Source organism: Oryx dammah, unplaced genomic scaffold, assembly GCF_014754425.2.
Source record: "Oryx dammah isolate SB20612 unplaced genomic scaffold, SCBI_Odam_1.1 HiC_scaffold_4, whole genome shotgun sequence".
Lineage (NCBI taxonomy): Eukaryota > Metazoa > Chordata > Mammalia > Artiodactyla > Bovidae > Oryx > Oryx dammah.
The window spans coordinates 53087368-53106670 of NW_024070188.1; the positions used below are offsets into that span (position 1 = coordinate 53087368).

The 19303-nt window shown below is 39.2% G+C and overlaps 1 pseudogene; it reads left to right on the forward strand.

The window, feature by feature from the left end:
• Positions 1-16389: 16389 nt before the first annotated feature.
• On the forward strand, positions 16390-17309 carry LOC120862768 (annotated as a pseudogene).
• The last annotated feature ends 1994 nt before the right edge of the window (positions 17310-19303 follow it).

The following is a 19303-nucleotide window of genomic DNA, read 5'->3' on the forward strand; positions in this document are numbered from 1 at the left end:
GTTTTGTTTGGCTTGATTGATGTGAACCAAGTACGTAAGTGCCATCAATGTTGGGCATAAAAACAAATTAAACTTTGTGTTCATGAAAAGGAACAGCAGATCCTGGGCAAGGACTGAGGAAATTTTACCTGAGGAAGGTCACTTCCTCTGTGGTCAAGGTCATTCCGTCCATGGCTTCTTAAATGGTTCCATCTGTTCAATTTTCCAGTAATGGAACAAAAATTTATTGAGTGTCTATATTATGAGCCAGGTATTGCGTAAGGGTCTAGGAACAAAAAATTGACAAAGACATAGCTTGTTCAATGGTGGTGCTATGTCCAGTTTAAGAAAGTAGATAAATGAACAAGGCGCATGTTGTAAATGCTTACATACTTGTGAGTTCAGAGTCTTCTGAGAACAGAGTAAAAGCATTTTAGAAGGAAAGGAAAGGCAAGAACTAATTCCCAATTTTTAGCTACACAAACTTGAAAGGAAGGGGGTCCTTGCTGAGGGTGCTACTGTTGCCTAGGGTGGGATGCTAATGTCCTGTAGTACAGAGGGAACGATAGGTGAAAGACTTCCAGAGAGACAGAGAGAAATCTCACACAAAGAGAAATGATCTATATCCATACTCAGATAAGCACTCATGTAGTGGAAAATAAGTAATTGCTGAGCCTAGCTCTTTTTTAAAATTGAAATATAGTTGATTCACAATGTTTTGTTAATTATTTCTGTATAGCAATGTGATTCAGTTATACATATACACATATGCATATATATATATATCCTTTTGCATTATGGTTTATCATTGGATATTGAATATAGTTTTTTCTGTGCTATACAGTAGGACCTTGTTGTTTATCCATGCTATACATAAAAGCGTACATCTGCTAACTTCAAACTCCTGCTCAATCTCTCCCCAAAACATTTCCCCTTTGGCAACCATCAGTTTCTTCTCTATGTCTGTGATTCTGCTTCTATTTCACAGATGGGTTCATTTGTGTGATACTTTAGATACCATGTATAAGTGATATTGTATGATATTTGTCTTTTTCTGACTCATTTAACTTGGTATGATAATCTCTAGGTGCATCCATGTTGCTTTAAATAAAATTATTTCCTTCTTTTGTATGACTGAGTAGTATCCTATAGTATATATGTACCAAATCTTCTTTATCCATTCCTCTGTCAGTTGACATTTGAGTTGTTTCCATGCATTGACTATTGTGAATAGTGCTGCTAGGAACAGAGGGGTGCATAAATCTTTTTGAATTGTAGCTTTGGCCCAGGAACAAGACTGCTGGATTATATGGTGATTCTATTTTCAGTGTCCCAAGGAAACTCCATACTATTTTCCATACTGGATAAGCCTAGCTCTTAATCCCATTAAGGAGAAATGAACTGTTGTACATTAAATATTCATTTAATTTTCTATATATGCCACTATGAGGTAATTCAAGAGAGGGTTGCTGCAATATTGTGTTGAGTAATGGGGTTTTTATAATGTTCAAAAACATAAATCACTGATAGAAAAGTCATTAATGGAATTTTTCCTTCTAGTAAAAACATATATAATATACATATATATGTATATGGGTCTGCATTTACAGCTGTCTTATTTCAATGATTTTACTTAAATAAGTGGTGTGATTTGCTTCAACATTAACATACTAAAATGCATTTTTATTTTATATTTCTTTTGATTTCTTTTCCATGTTTCCTGAGTCTAGAGAGTAATTATATCTATATATAAAATATTTTTGCACTTTTTTTTTAAAAGGATTTATTTACTTATTTATTTTATTTTTTGGCTGTGATGGGTCTTCATTGCTGGCATGTGGGCTTTCTGTAGTTGCAGCTGGTGGCAGCTACTCTTCATTGTTGTGTGCAGGCTTCTCACTGTAGTGACTTTTCTTGTTGGGGAGCACAGGCTCTAGGTCTGCAGGCTTCAACAGTTGTAGCACTTGAGCTCATTAGTTAGGGTTCCTGGGTTCTAAACCAGGGACTCAGCTGTTGTGGGGCATAGGCTTAGTTGCTCCCTGACATGTGAAATCTTCCTGGACCAGGGATCGAACTGGTGCCCGATGCACTGCAAGGCTGATTCTTGGTCCAGGCTTCCACTGGATCACCAGGGAAGCTCTCTGTACTTTAAGTATGAGCTTAGTTTTCCAAAAGTATAATTACCTCATATTTCAAAGGGAAAAATGTGCATACAACTCAGAATTGTATATTTTTATCATGTTGGAAAATGATGTCAGTAAAGGCAATGCTTCCCGTATTTTATTTGTTAGGAAACTACTCACTTATCAGGCTTAATTGGTAGTTTTCACAGTCATGTGACTTGACTTATAAGAGCAAATATCTAACTATTTCAATATCATTTCTTTAATAGTGTGTCCAACATTTTCAAATCCAGGAATTGCAGGTAGAGTCCTTTTTCAAGGTGCATGTATCTCTCTGGCTTCTTCTGTCCTCGCTTCTCTCTAACCTAGCCAGGAAATGTTCTCTGATTTTAAAGGCTCAAGGCAATGGCACCCCACTCCAGTACTCCTGCCTGGAAAATCTCATGGACAGAGGAGCCTGGTGGGCTGCAGTCCATGGGGTCGCTAAGAGTTGGACATGACTGAGCGACTTCACTTTCACTTTTCACTTTCATGTATTGGAGAAGGAAATGGCAACCCGCTCCAGTGTTCTTACCTGGAGAATCCCAGGGACGGTGGAGCCTGGTGGGCTGCATAGTCAGTCTACGGGGTCGCATAGTCAGACACGACTGAAACGATTTAGCAGCAGCAGTGGTTAGATTTGACCCACAAGAATAAGTCAGTATAATCTACCCATCTGAATGTCTGTACACTTAATTCCACCTGAAACCTTAATTTCTGTACCATATGAGGTAATATATCCACAAGTTTTATAGATTAGGGTGTGGCCCTCTTCCTGGACCCTAAAGCACAACCTAATGTCTTGCTCAGGAGGCTACAAATATAAAAATGCCACCAATGACTTAAGGTACCTTTGATATTGAAGTAGGTTTTTCATCAGAGAATTCTGATGTAGACCTTCTCTGCAAACTTCACAAATGTCTGGCCACAGTTGTCAGAGAAGAATAGGGCCTCTTCTTTTCCACATTACAAAAATTACATGTTTACTTCTTGTGGTGATCAAACCCAGAACTCTCCTAACAAGAAAATTCAGGAGATGTAGTTTCCATGTCAGTTTAAGGGATAAAGATGATGATGAATCAACAACATGCAACACGTTTGTACAGTCCATATATTTGTCAGTTCAGCATACGTAACATCCTCCTATCCTTTCAAATACCTATAAAAACAGCATCGTGATCAAACATGATGGCAGCAACCCTCTTACAAAGGAATTCGGTTCTTCCACTCTCTAGATGGTGGGAAATCCAAGTTTTGTCATTCAGTCTCTGTACCCGTCTTTGGTTGGTTAAAGATTGCTCCCCTTCCAGTTCATTAAAATTCCTCCTTTGACAATCTGCAACACAGCTACTAGTATTTCATCAAACTTACAAGACATAATAGGAGACGGAACAGGGGAGAAACCAATTAAAATATAAAAATATATAAATAATCAAACAAGGAAAAATATGCCTAGTTTGTATAGTAGCATTATTGAAACTGATCATGGGAAAGTTAAAATTTGCTTTTTCCATACTCACTCAAATTCTGGTCTTGGTTGTATAACTGGGGGAATATCTCAACCTTGTATTCTTGAAGTGTCTCTATGGTAGTGGTATTGCCTTACAGAACTCTCCTATTAATTATTGCCACTAGTTTTAAAAGTACTAAAAATGTACCTGGATAGTCACCTGGAAAACAGACACATTTCTCTTCATTCCTTATAGCAGCAATCCTAACTCCCTTAGATAATGAATATCAGTCACCTAGGAAATACAACAATACACTTTTTTTTTGATGATTAAGAAATATAAGAGTCCAAAATGACTGAACAGAAGTACTTCATTTGGTTCAATATAACTTGAGACCTACAACATTTAAATCAACAGAGCACAAAACTGAAGGCATGAGAAGAGAAAAATGTACCTGTCTAGCCCATTAGAGGAGACGTTAAGTGCTTAAGTTAAAAGTCAGTCACTTCCATTCTCTATCACTTCGTTCACAGGCTTAGAATTCTGATGAGAGAAAAGTCACCAATTAATAAAATTTATTTATATTATATTACGTGCTGCCTAGGATATCACCTTGGAAATAAGGTTTAAATGGAATACAAGCTCTTTCACAGTTATATCATGTTTGTTTCTTCTGGTGAAGACAGTGAATCCCTTGGATATTTACCAGTAAAACAAACACCTTTTATCAGAAACAATGCAATGTGAACTGTTACACCAATAATTAGGGCATTCCACAAATCTACAAAGATGGTATTGGCAGAAGATTTTAACTAGGGAAAGCAAATGCACTTAACAGAATATGGTTCTATTTTTAATGAGTGAAAACTCCTGCACCTTCTATGATGGAAGGAAGCTACTGCAATTCACCAGCTAGCAAGAAGTCTGGTGATACTGTGAGGGTGTAGTACCCTGTTGGAGGCTTATTAATGTCTGCTTATTTTCTGGTTGAGCAATCAGCAAACCACCTTACCTGCCTCCTGAGAAATCTCTATGCAGGTCAAGAAGCAACAGTTAGAACCGGACATGGAACAACAGACTGGTTCCAAATTGGGAAAGGAATATGTCAAGGCTGTATACTGGCACCCTGCTTATTTAACTTCTTTGCAGAGTACATCATGTGAATGCTGGGCTGGATGAACCACAATCTAGGGCCAAGATTGCTGGGAGAAATATCAATAACCTCAAATACACAGATGATATCACCCTTATGGCAGAAAGTGAAGAGGATCTAAAGAGCCTCTTGACAAAAGGGAAAGAGGAGAGTGAAAAAGCTGGCTTAGAACTCAACATTCAAAAAACTAAGATCATGGCATCTGGTCCCATCATTTCATGGGAAATAGATGGGGAAACAATGGAAATAGTGACAGACTTAATTTTCTTGGGCTCCAAAATCACTGCGGATGATGATTGCAGCCATGAAATTAAAGACATATGCTCTTTGGAAGAAAAGCTATGACCAACCTAGACAGCTTATCAGGAAGCACAGATATTACTTTGCTGACAAAGTTCCCTCTAGTCAAAGTTATGGTTTTTCCAGTAGTCATGTATGGATGTGAGAGTTGGACTATGAAAAAAGCTGAGCACCGAAGCATTGATGCTTTTGAACTGTGGTGTTGGAGAAGACTCTTGAGAGTCCCTTGGACTGGTAGGAGAGCCAACCATTCCATCTTAAAGGAAATCAGTCCTGAATATTCATTGGAAAGACTGATGCTGAAGCTGAAACTCCAAGACTTTGGCTACCTTATGCAAAGAACCAACTCATTGGAAAAAGACCCTAATCCTGGGAAAGATTGAAGGCAGGCTGAGGAGGGGATGACAGAGGATGAGATGGTTGGATGGCATCACTGACTCACTGGACGTGATTTTGAGCAAGTTCTAGGAGTTGGTGAAGGACAGGGAGGCCTGGCGTGCTGCAGTCCATTGGGTTGCAAAGAGTCGGATATGGCTGAGCAAATAAACTGAACTGATTCAGCAGAAGTAATATTCAGATCAGCTTGGTTAGAGGAAAATTAAGTTGCTGAAATATTTGCATGATATCCCCAAGCCATCTTCACCACTGATGTCCTTTTAAAGTCTCTGACTACTGACATTGAAGTAGTGTAGATCTGTACCTATGGCCACCTAAGCAAAGTGAAGAAGCAGATGCATAAAGTTCTTCCCACTGGAATATTCCTCCCCCTCCATTTTCCATCAGGTCTGTACTTGAAGATTATGGGAGTCTATTTCCAGTTTTTGCCAGTGTAACATGCAAAACTAACAGGTATGCAGGCAATGTGGAGAAATTTTTTTCCCTTCCTCTTTCTACATCATCTGAAATGAGAGACTCTCCATGAGTTCAGAAGGGTGAACTGGAAGCGAAATAGCCATGTGGCAGGAGTAGATGTTTCTGACTCCTTTCCCATAGTGACTTCCCATTATGACTAAATGAATTTAGAGGAAAAAGAGACAAATTATGACTATCAGTAGGGTAACCCAGGTATATCTGCCAACAAGATGTACACATTCAATTTCATAGGAAAAAATTTCCCACTTCTTCTCAGCTCATAACTAGCCATCTCCACTAATTCATCCTTGACATTTCAACAGTGTGCCTCATTCAAAAAACCTTGTTTCAAATAAGATTGAATTAAAAGTAATTCTGGTATTAATTTGCTGTGATTGCTCAGACTGATCATTATATACATATATATATATATATATATATATAAATCAGTTCATAGTCCCTTCTTGTATATGTATGTGTGTATATATATTCCATATATATATATATATAATCTGAAGGTGTATAAAGGATATAAAATAAACATAGTACAACTTCCTGGGTTGTGAATATACTTCAATATATACCATGGTTTATACTGTTTTAATGTACATTCAATAATACCATATTCACTTTTTGCTATTCTGAAGTTTTGCAAAAAAATCATCTTTCACGTTTCATTTTTGTATACCAACAAAAGAGATCAGAAAGAGATATTAACAAAACAATCCTATTTGCCATCACATTAAAAAGAATAAATACCAAGGAGTTTAAAGGTTTCCCTGGTGGCTCAGTGGTAAAGAATCCATCTGCAATTCAGGAGGTCCAGGAGACTTGGGTTTGATCTCTGGATTGGGACTATTCCCTGGAGGAGGGCATGGCAACCCACTCCAGTATTCTTGCCTGGAAAATCCCATGGACAGGGGTGCCAGACGACTACCGTCCTTGGGGTTGCAAAGAGTTGGACACAACTGAAGCAACTTAGCACACACACATATAGGGAGCAAAAGACTTATACTCTGAAAACTAAAAAATTCTGATAAAAGAAACTGAAGTTGACACAAACAGATGGAAAGATAGATGGTGTTCTTAGAGTAGAAGAGTCAATATTGTCAAAATGACTATACTATCCAAGGCAATCTACAGATCCAAAGCAGTACCTGTGAAAATACTCAACACATTTTCCCACAGAACTAGAATAATCCTAAAACATGCATGGAACCAAAAAAGACCTCAAATAATGAAAGCAACCTTGAGAAAGAAGAACAATGGTTCCCCCTGTTTTCAAAATATATGATGAAGCCATGGTCGTCAAAACAGTATGGCACTGGCCCACAAACAGATACAGAGATCAAAGAAACAGACTAGAACATCCACAAATAAATCTGCACTTATATGTCACTTAATTTATGATAAAAGAGGCAAGAATATACAATGGGGAAAGACAGTCTCTTCAAAAAATGGTGTTTGAAAAACTGAAGGGCTACATGCAAAAGAATAAAACTCCACAACGGTGTACACTATGTAACTATGTCAAAAATAAAAAGAAAGTTTATAATAGTTTGAAGAGTTATGTTAACAGCAGATGAAACTTTTTCTGAATAACTTTAGAGAAAATAAATACTTTGTCTTGTATTCCTAATAAGACCAGAGAAATGTAACAGTACTCCTATTAATCTATCTTCAAATACTTGATTCATCAGAATGCCCCAAGCCCCTAAGCCCAAACAGTTAATGATTCAAGCCCCTAAACCCAAACAGTTGATTTCTCCTGTACAGATTTTATTGAGTTATCCGGCTTCTTCAGTAGATACCTCTGCAGGGGCAAATGCCATGTTTTGAAAGCATGAATGTACAGACAAGTTGGCATCTCTATTGTAAATAGATAAAAGTGTTCCTTCTTCTAAATGAGCTTATCTTGGACTTAGTTAATGTAAATGAATTGCTGGAGTTCTGGCAATGTTGGGCACAGGAACAAAGTTAATGTTGTGTGTCTACATGTCTACAAAGATGAACTCAAGATCTTCAATAAGATGAGCTAGTTGAGGAGGCCCTTCATTTCTAAAACATGTTCTAAAAGCTTCTTATTCATTAGGTTTTCCAATAAGTCAGTTGACATTTTTTGATCACTAAGAATGGGAGAAAATACTTGCAAATGAAGGAATGGACAAAGGATTAATCTCCAAAATATACAAACAGCTCATGAATGCATGCTAAGTCACTTCAGTCATGTCTGACTCTTTGTGATCCTATGAACTGTAGCCCATCAGGCTCCTTCTTCCATGGGATTCTCCAGGCAAGATCACTAGAGTGGGTTGCCATGCCCTCCTCCAGTGGATCTTCCCGTCCCAGGGATCAAAACCATGTCTCCTGCAGCTTTTGCACTGCAGGTGGCTTCTTTACCCCAGGCCTCTGGGGAAGCCCCCAAGCAACTATAGAGTTCAATCAAACACACACACACACACACACACATACAAAAACAAAACAAAACAAAACAAACCAGTTTAAAAATAGGTGGAATACCTAAACATTTCTCCAAGAAGACATACAGATGGCCAAGAGGCACATGTAATGCTCAACATCACTAATTATTAGAGAAGTGCAAATCAAAACTACAATGAGGTATCACCTCACACTGATCAGAATGGCCATCATCAAAAAATCTACAAACACTAAATGCTGGAAAGGGTGTGGAGAAAAGGGAACTCTTGATGGGAATGTAAATTGATACAGCCACTGTGGAGAGAAGTATCAGTTCAGTTCATTTCAGTCTCTCAGTCGTGTCCAACTCTTTGCGACCCCATGAATCGCAGCACACCAGGCCTCCCTGTCCATCACCAACTCCCAGAGTTCACTCAGACTCATGTCCATCGAGTCAGTGATGCCGTCCAGCCATCTCATCCTCTGTCGTCCCCTTCTCCTCCTGACCCCAATCCCTCCCAGCATCAGAGTCTTTTCCAGTGAGTCAACTCTTCGCATGAGGTGGCCAAAGTACTGGAATTTCAGCTGTAGCATCATTCCTTCCAATGAACATCCAGGACTGATCTCTCTCAGAATGGACTGGTTGGATCTCCTTGCAGTCCAAGGGACTCTCAAGAGTCTTCTTCAACACCACAGTTCAAAAATATCAATTCTTCAGTGCTCAGCCTTACTCACAGTCCAACTCTCACATCCATACATGCATGACCACAGGAAAAACCATAGCGTTGACTAGACAGACCTTAGTCAGCAAAGTAATGTCTCTGCTTTTGAATATGCTATCTAGGTTGGTCATAACTTTTCTTCCAAGGAGAGAAGTATGGAGGTTCCTTAGAAAACTAAACATAGAACTACCATATGAGCCAGCAAACTCACATTGGGCACATACCCTGAGAAAACCATAACTCAAAAGGAGACATGTCCCCCAGTGTTCATTGTAACTCTGTTTACAATAGTCAGGACATGGAAACAACCTAAATGTCCAATGACATTTGAATGAATAAAAAAGATGTAGTACATATATACAAAGGAGCATTACCTAGCATAATATTAGTAACAAAATTAGGTAATTTGCAGAGATGCCATTGGACCTAGAGTCTGTCATACAGAGTAAAGTAAGTCAGAAAGAGAAAAACAAATATCATATATTAATGAAAATATGTGGAACCTAGAAAAATGGTACAGATGAAACTATTTCCAAGGCAGGAATAGAGATGTAGATGTAGATAATAAATATATGGACACGGGGGCAGGATGTGATAAATTGGGAGACTGAGATTGACATATATATACTACTGTGTATGAAATAGATAGCTAATGGGAACTTGCTATAAAACACAGGGAGCTCAGCTTGGTACTCTCTTATGATTACATGTGTGGGATAGAGTGGGGTGGGATGGAGATCTAAGAAGGAGGAGATATATGTACAGCTGATTCACTTCATTGTAGAGCAGAGACTAACACAGCATTGGAAAGCAATTATACTCCAATAAAAATAAAGTAGGAAAAAAACAACAAAACAAAGGAAGCAAGCATTGTACTAGACACTAGGACCTTATTATTGAAAAAGACATTGTTCTTGTTTCTTGGAGCTCAGTCTGTAGAAATACTGATAAGCAGATAAGTGACCATAGCTTATACAATGAAAGCTATCATAAGTACAGAGTACTATGAGAATGTAGAGGGAACCACAGCTGGAAAGGAGAGTCAGGAGTATTTCTTATATTACAGTCATATGGTTTTGAGAGGACCTCATTCCTTACTTAGATGCTACTCTTCCCTAGGACAGGGAAATAATAGCATTTAGTGTGGGATGGGAGGAGAGAAAGAGGGAAGGGGGAAGATAAGGTAAAAGTCTTCTGGACAAATTACAGAGATATCAACCACAAGGGAAAAATGTCATATATCCATGTCTGGTTGACAATTTATATAGTTGAAAAACCTGTTTATAATTATTTGAGTCTAGGTCTTAATCCCATTAAATTTGTAAACAGCATATTTTTGCATGTTTAATATTTACTTAAATATCATGAGGAGGTAACTCTAGGAAAGGTTGTTATAATACATTGTTAGGTAATTAATAGTTTATCTTGGTGGAGAATGACATCATTAATGTGAAAACCATTCATGGTTTGTTTTATTCCTCCTTTAAAAACATACAAGTGAGTATACACTTGTAGCTGCTTTATTTAGGTTACTCCTCTTATAGGAATAGTGTGATTGACCATTTACATATTAAAATTCATATTTCATTAATATTAGTTTACTTCAATTTCTCTTTCATATGTCAATTGAAGCATCCTGATATATTTTCATTAGAATATAGGTAGCTTATATTTCTGTAATATCAATTACTGGTTATAAGGTAGGTGTCATAAAGCATTTGATGTTAAAAGTGGGTCAATCAGTCAGTTCAGTCACTGAGTCATGTCTGACTCTTTGTGGCCCCATGGACTGCAGCATGCCAGGCCACCCTATCCATCACTAATTCTTGGAGATTGCTCAACTCATGTCCATTGAGTGTTGGTGATGCCATCCAACCATCTCATCCTCTGTCGTCCCCTTCTCCTCCTGCCTTCAATCTTTTTCAGCATCAGGGTCTTTTCAAATAAGTCAGTTCTTCACATCGGGTGGGCAAAGTATTTGAGTTTCAGCTTCAGTATCAATCCTTCCAATGAATATTCAGGACTGATTTCCTTTAGGATGAATTGGTTGGATCTCCTTGTTGTCCAAGGGATTATCAAGAGTCTTCTTGAACACCACAGTTCAAAAGCATCAATTCTTTGGTGCTCAACTTTCTTTATGGTCCAGCTCTCACATCCATACAAGACTACTGGAAAAACCATAGCTATGACTAGTTGGACCTTTGTCGGTAAAGTAGTGTCTCTGCTTTTAAATGCGCTGTCTAAGTTGGTCATAGCTTTTCTTCCAAGGAGTAAGCGTGTTTAAATTTCATGGCTGCAGTCACCATCTGCAGTGATTTTGGAGCCCCCCCACTGTTTCCACTGTTTCCCCATCTATTTGCTATGAAGTGATAGGACCAGATGCCATGATCATAGTTTTCTAAATGTTGAGCTTTTAAGCCAACTTTTTCACTCTCCTCTTTCACTTTCATCAAGAGGCTCTTTAGTTCCTCTTCACTTTCTGCCATACGGGTGGTGTCATCTGTGTATCTGAGGTTATTGATATTTCTCCCTGCAATCTTGATTCCAGCTTGTGCTTCCTCCAGCCCAGCATTTCTTGTGATGTACTCTGCACAGAAGTTCAATAAGCAGGGTGACAATATACAGCCTTGTTGTACTCCTTTCCCAATTTGGAACCAATGATTCAAATCTGATATAATTCTTTAAAAAAATAATAAGAAGAAAAAAACAAGGTAGGAAGAAGTGTCTCAAATTTGTGGCTTTGACTTTGTGTAAGCATTTGTGGGAAAAGTGAAAAATAGTTAGGTGTTTCAGTCTGTAAACCTAGCGATCCTTGCTCTGCTCTGGCAAAATATTTGTATAAATTATTGCCAGGTATATAACAGGCTAACTTTTTTTGTTCAAAGAAAAGTTGAGACATTAGAAGAAATGACTGAAATTTTCAAAATTTTGGGATTTGTTAAATTCAAATTCCTACACAAGAGAGGGATTTAAACTGAATGTAGCCAATCTGTAAGCGGAGTTATAAGAGAACACCTCTCACCTCCAAGAAGCACTCTCTGCCTTGAATTCATAATACAAAGTGACCAAAACCCAGGTAATTTGGGACCTTTCCATGCATTCATTTTCAGAAGGAAAGTTTTTAATTAGATATGCTCTTTCTATTGCATATCATTTAGTAGGAACAGAGAAAAAGTTTTTTTCCATTTATCATTAATTCTACCATGAAGAGTTCACCTGGATCAGATTGGCAGGACCACACAGCACTTAAAACTCTAAACACTGGTTAACCAGCAGGTACAAGGGTTTAAGTTGGTTTCCTTGGAAGAGGGAATTGGCAAGACTGTTAGACTTGTGGGAAAGTACAGATGCCTCTATGAGAGTGATAGGAATACAGCTGGCGACAAAGATCACTAACTCTTCTCCATGTTCACTTTCTCCCTTCTCTCACAGTAATATAACTCAATATTTTTTATACATAATACTCACTGCATCATTTGTCCTTCCATATACATACTTTGAACAAAGCTTCTATTTTTCAGCATCTCTGTTGACTAGATACAGCCCAGTGACGTGCCGAGTGGAATACGAGCAGATTCTACCTACACGTGAGCAGAGGCATGTGTAGAATTTTCAAACGTATCTTTCAAGATTTTATGAACTTTTCCTTCATTCCTGTCAACTGGAATGTAAACATAAAATGAATGAAAGTCATCTTGTATCAGGTGGATGGATTCTAGACTAAAGAGGTGAAGAGCAGAAAGATAAAAGAAACTTCATTTTTATTGCAAATATTACATACTATGCACTCTGTCCGAACACCTGAAAAACACAAGGACTATCTTACACCAACAATAACGACTGCTCTGCTTTTCTTCCTTGGAACTTACTCTGAAACCATTCTGTATAATAAGCATACTATTGAATAACACTTCACTTGACATCTTATTCTAAAATAGTATTAATTTGATCTTTATTTGAGTCTAACAGGGTGTTTTATTAAAATACATAACTGCCATTAAGTTTAGGATTTATGATTTAAACTGATTATCTCTAACATTTAATGGAGAGAAAAACTATGCTGAATAAAAACTAAGTTGAGAAAAATTATATATTATTATTAGCACAAGTATATGCTTTCATATAACAAAGTTACACATACATATACAAGAGAATACTGTCCTCTAAAAATGCAGTCTACATGCTTGTGGCAGAATGTAGTCTGGAACATGTGTCTGATTGACAGACGTCAATCAGAAATTAATTAGCAAAACAGTTACCACTCTCGTTGCAGGTAGATATATTAACACAAACTTAGGTGACTGAAGTTAGGCCAAGAGGAGCAACTCCATGACCAAGGAGAGGTGGCTGCGTGGGTGCAGAGGGCTGAGAGGAGCTACTCCACGTTCAAGGTCAGGAGGGGTGGCCGTGAGGAGATACCCCTCATCCAAGGTAAGCAGCAGCGGCTGCACTTTCTGGAGCACTGTGAAGAGATACCCTACGTCCAAGGTAAGAGAAACCCAAATAAGATGGCAGGTGTTGTGAGAGGGCATCAGAGGGCAGACACACTGAAACCATAATCACAGAAACCTAGTCAATCTAATCACATGGACCAGTGACTTGTCTAACTCAATGAAACTAAGCCATGCCGTGGGGCCAACCAAGATTGGCGGGTCATGGTGGAGAGGTCTGACACAATGTGGTCCACTGGAGAAGAGAATGGCAAACCACTTCAGTTTTCTTGCCTTGAGAACCCCATGAACAGTATGAAAAGGCAAAATGATAAGATACTGAAAGAGGAACTCCCCAGGTCAGTAGGTGCCCAATATGTTACTGGAGATCAGTGGAGAAATAACTCCAGAAAGAATGAAGGGATGGAGCCAAAGCAAAAGCAATATCCAGTTGTGGATGTGACTGGTGATAGAAGCAAGGTCCGATGTTGTAAAGAGCAATATTGCATAGGTCCATGAATCCAGGCAAATTGGAAATGGTCAAACAGGAGATGGCAAGAGTGAACGTCGACATTCTAGGAATCAGAGAACTAAAATGGACTGGAATGGGAGAATTTAACTCATATGACCATTATATCTACTATAGTGGGCAGGAATCCCTTAGAAGAAATGAGTAGCCATCATGGTCAACAAAAGAGTCTGAAATCCAGTACTTGGATGCAATTACAAAAACGACAGAATGATCTCTGTTCGTTTCCAAGGCAAACCATTCAATATAACAGTAATCCAAGTCTATGCCCCAACCAGTAGCACTGAAGAAGCTGAAGTTGAATGGTTCTATAAAGACTTACAAGATCTTTTAGAACTAACACCCAAAAAAAGTTGTCTTTTTCATTATAGGGGACTGGAATGCAACAGGCAAATTTGGCCTTGGAATGCGGAATGAAGCATGGCAAAGGCTAATAGAGTTTTGCCAAGAGAACGCACTGGTCATAGCAAACACCCTCTTCCAACAACACAAGAGAAGACTCTACACATGGACATCACCAGATGGTCAACACCAAAATCAGATTGATTATATTCTTTGAAGCCAAAGATGGAGAAGCTCTATACAGTCAGCAAAAACAAGACTCGGAGCTGACTGTGGCTCAGATCATGAACTCCTTATTGCCAAATTCAGACTGAAATTGAAGAAAGTAGGGAAAATCACAAGACCATTCAAGTATGACCTAAATAAAATTCCTTATGATTATACAGTGGAAGTGAGAAATAGATTTAAAAGACTAGATCTGATAGAGTGCCTGATGAACTATGGACAGAGGTTTGTGACATTGTACAGGAGACAGGGATCAACACCATCCCCATGGAAAAGAAATGTAAAAAAAAGCAAAATGGCAGTCTGGGGAGGCCTTACAAATAGCTGTGAAAAGAAGAGAAGTGAAAAGCAAAGGAGAAAAGGAAAGATATAAGCATCTGAAGGCAGAGTTCCAAAGAATAGCAAGGAGAGATAAGAAAGCCTTCCTCAGTGATCAATGCAAAGAAATAGAGGAAAACAACAGAATGGGAAAGACTAGAGATCTCTTCAAGAAAATTAGAGATACCAAGGGGACATTTCATGCAAAGATGGGCTCGATAAAGGACAGAAATGCTATGGACCTAACAGAAGCAGAAGATATTAAGAAGAGTGGCAAGAATACACAGAAGAACTGTACAAAAAAGATCTTCATGACCAAGATAATCACCATGGTATGATCACTCACCTAGAGCCAGAAGTCCTGGAATGTGAAGTCAAGTGGGCCTTAGAAAGCATCACCATGAACAAAGCTAGTGGAGGTGATGGCATTCCAGTTGAGCTATTTCAAATCCTGAAAGATGATGCTGTGAAAGTTCTGCCCTCAATATGCCAGCAAATTTGGAAAACTCAGCAGTGGCCACAGGACTGGAAAAGGTCAGTTTTCATTCAATCCCAAAGAAAGGCAATGCCAAAGAATGCTCAAACTACCACACAATTACACTCATCTCACATGCTAGTAAAGTAATGCTCAAAATTCTGCAAGCCAGACTTCAGTAGTACATGAACAATGAACTTCCAGATGTTCAAGCTTGTTTTAGAAAAGGCAGAGGAACCAGAGATCAATTTGTCAACATCTGCTGGATCATCAAAAAAGCAAGAGAGTTTCAGAAGAAAAACATCTATTTCTGCTTTATTGACTATGCCAAAGCCTTTGACTGTGTGGATCACAATAAACTGTGGAAAATTCTGAAAGAGATGGGAATATCAGACCACCTGACCTGCCTCTTGAGAAACCGATATGCAGGTCAAGAAGCATCAGTTAGAACTGGACATGGAACAACAGACTGGTTCCAAATAGGAAAAGGAGTACGTCAAGGCTGTATATTGTCACTCTGCTTATTTAACTTCTATGCAGAGTACATCATGAGAAACGCTGGACTGGAAGAAACACAAGCTGGAATCAAGATTGCTGGGAGGAATATCAATAACCTCAGATATGCAGATGACACCACCCTTATGGCAGAAAGTGAAGAGGAACTAAAAAGCCTCTTTTGAAGGTGAAAGAGGAGAGTGAAAAAATTGGCTTAAAGCTCAACAGTCAGAAAAGAAGATTATGGCATCTGGTCCCATCACTTCATGGGAAATAGAAATAGATGGAGAAACAGTGGAAACAGTGACAGACTTTATTTTGGGGGCTCCAAAATCACTGCCGATGGCGACTGCAGCCATGAAATTAAAAAACGTTTACTCCTTGCTTTTGATTTGTGGTGTTGGGGAAGACTCTTGAGAGTCCCTTGGACTGCAAGGTGATCCAATCAGTCCATCCGAAAGGAGATCAGTCCTGTGTGTTCTCTGGAAGGACTGATGCTAAAGCTGAAACTCCAGCTTCTTCTTCGTGAAAACACCAAATGGTGGATGACGCCGGTGCTGCAGGAGGCCCTGAGGCCCCGGGGGCCCCAGGGGCCCCGGAATGGGAGGCCGCGGTGGCTTCCTCGGAGGCTTCGGTAGTGGCGTCCCGGGACGGGGTCGCGCCGGGGTCGCGGCTGGGGCAGAGGCAGCGGAGCTCCCGGAGGCAAGGCCGAGGACAAGGAGTGGCTCCCCGTTACCAAGCTGGGCCGCCTGGTCAAGGACATGAAGATCAAGTCTCTGGAGGAGATCTACCTTTTCTCTCTGCCCATCAAGGAGTCTGAGATTATTTTTTCCCTGGGAGCATCTCTCAAGGATGATGTTTTGAAGATTATGCCCGTGCAAAAGCAGACCCGTGCTGGTCAGCGGACCAGGTTCAAGGCGTTTGTTGCCATTGGGGATTACAACGGACATGTCGGTCTGGGTGTCAAGTGCTCCAAGGAAGTAGCCACTGCCATCCGTGGGGCCATCATCCTGGCCAAGCTGTCCATCATCCCCGTGCGAAGAGGCTACTGGGGGAACAAGATCGGCAAGCCCCACACGGTTCCTTGCAAGGTGACTGGCCGCTGCGGCTCCGTGCTGGTGCGCCTCATCCCTGCCCCCAGAGGCACTGGCATCGTCTCCGCCCCTGTGCCCAAGAAGCTGCTGCTGATGGCCGGCACCGACGACTGCTACACTTCTGCCAGGGGCTGCACCGCCACCCTGGGCCACTTCGCCAAGGCCACTTTTGATGTCATTCCCAAGACCTACAGTTACCTCACCCCTGACCTCTGGAAAGAGACGGTGTTCACCAAGTCTCCATATCAGGAATTCACTGACCATCTTGTGAAGACCCACACCAGAGTCTCCGTGCAGAGGACGCAGGCCCCAGCTGTAGCCACCACATAATTTTATGAAGGGAATAAAAAAGTGAATGAAACCAAAAAAATAAAAATAAAAAAATAAAGCTGAAACTCCAGTACCCTGGCCACCTCATGCGAAGAGTTGACTCATTGGAAAAGACTCTGATGCTGGGAGGGATTGGGGGCAGGAAGAGAAGGGGACAACAGAGGATGAGATGGCTGGATGGCATCACCGACTCGATGGACATGAGTTTGAGTGAACTCCAGGTGTTGTTGATGAGCAGGGAGGCCTGGCATGCTGCAATTCATGGGGTTGCAAAGAGTCTGACACGACTGAGCGAGTGAACTGAACTGAACTGAACTGAAGTGACTGAAGAATTATTGTTAGGGCTGGAGGAACACAGCTCATGGAAAACTGTCACTGAATCCAGGAAATCAGGAGGGTGAAATATATAGTTCTATAGTTTTAATATTCTCAGATGTCTTCAATTTTGAAGCAGGTTTTTCATAGGATAATTCCCAGAGTCTGAACTGCAACCTGCCTAAATATCTGCCCACATCTGTTAGAGAAGAATAAGCGCTGCTGCTTCTTCTCTTCTTGAATTTTAACTATATTGGGGTATAAAAGGGCAATATTTTGTTTTAAAAATAGGCAAGATATTTGGTATGTTGAACTTTACATTGTTCTAAGAATTGAGATTCCCATAATGAAAATGTAATATTGTCATAATAATGTTACTATAGTGTGATGTATCATGATCCATTCTCTTCAACAAAGTATTGATGAATACTCATCTAGTCCGTCCTTTAGAAGCTAAATTAAAGATGAAACTATAACATCTTGAAGGATGGAGATGGAGGGATTTAGTTAACCGAAATTTCCAATTTATGAAAACTCTCTGTATAGATATAACTGTGGAAGCAGTTTTTGCAGAGATGATCAGAAACAATTTTGTGGTTCTTAAAATTGAACATTTGTTTGCCAAATGTAAGGCTTGTTGTAGAGAGCAGACATGGTTTAAATTTGATTATGGAAAACACAGGTTTGTTATACTTTTATAAATCAGTTTATTTTTTAGATGTCATTACATTAAATGCTGTATTTTTCCTCAGTTCTCATTCTAACAGAAAAACTAACACATAAGCATATACTGCAAATCTGATTCTAGCCATTATGAATATGATACACTTTGAAAGCTCTTTAGTCCATTCCAGATGCGTATCTAACACCGGGTGTGTGCTTGCTCAGTTGCTCAGCCGTTATTTACTCTTTGCAACCCCATGGACTATAGCCCACCAGGCTCCTCTAAATATTTCCTAAGCTTTTTCCTGCATTTTAAGTATGAAAGGCTTTACATATATTTAACAACCACAGAGTTCCTCCCTCATTTATAAGACTGTAAAATTACATGCATAAATAAAGTTGATTTTTGGAGTGATTTTACTATTGCCTAAATATTAATAAGATCCTTTCTCTTAGGTAGGTAGGAATGCACAGGCATCTTCCAGTAATTTTGTTGGCTTAGTGAAGAACTCATAGATTGAACAAGCATATGGCTTGTTCCTGAAAGTTGCTGGTAATATTTTAAATGATGAGTAATATTAGAGTCTTACTACTTCAAATCATCATTTCTACTCTATGTTAAAACACACTTTCAGTCTCATATATTTCCTCCAGAAATGCCATTAAATTTTCTATTTTATTAATATAATAATCACTGAGGAAACAAAGCCTGAAAATATTATATTGTGTTTATAAATTAAAATAGAAAGAAAATAATGTGTGAAAAAGAAGTCATGGACCCTCCCTCCCAAAGCAAAAAAATTGCAAGGACGTTCTCTAAAAGCTAATTCTACCAATTTCTGCCTATAACTCTTAAAATTGTAATGGAAAGTAAATATCTTCATATCTGCATATTTGGATCACAGAACTACATGTAATCACAACACTCTTGAATAAAAGCAACTAGCAGTATGATATGACAAAGGAGGCAATGCATAAGAGCAAAACCAGGTTAACTAGACCATCACTGCCTAACATTCTGTATATAAACACAACATAAAACTGCTTGTT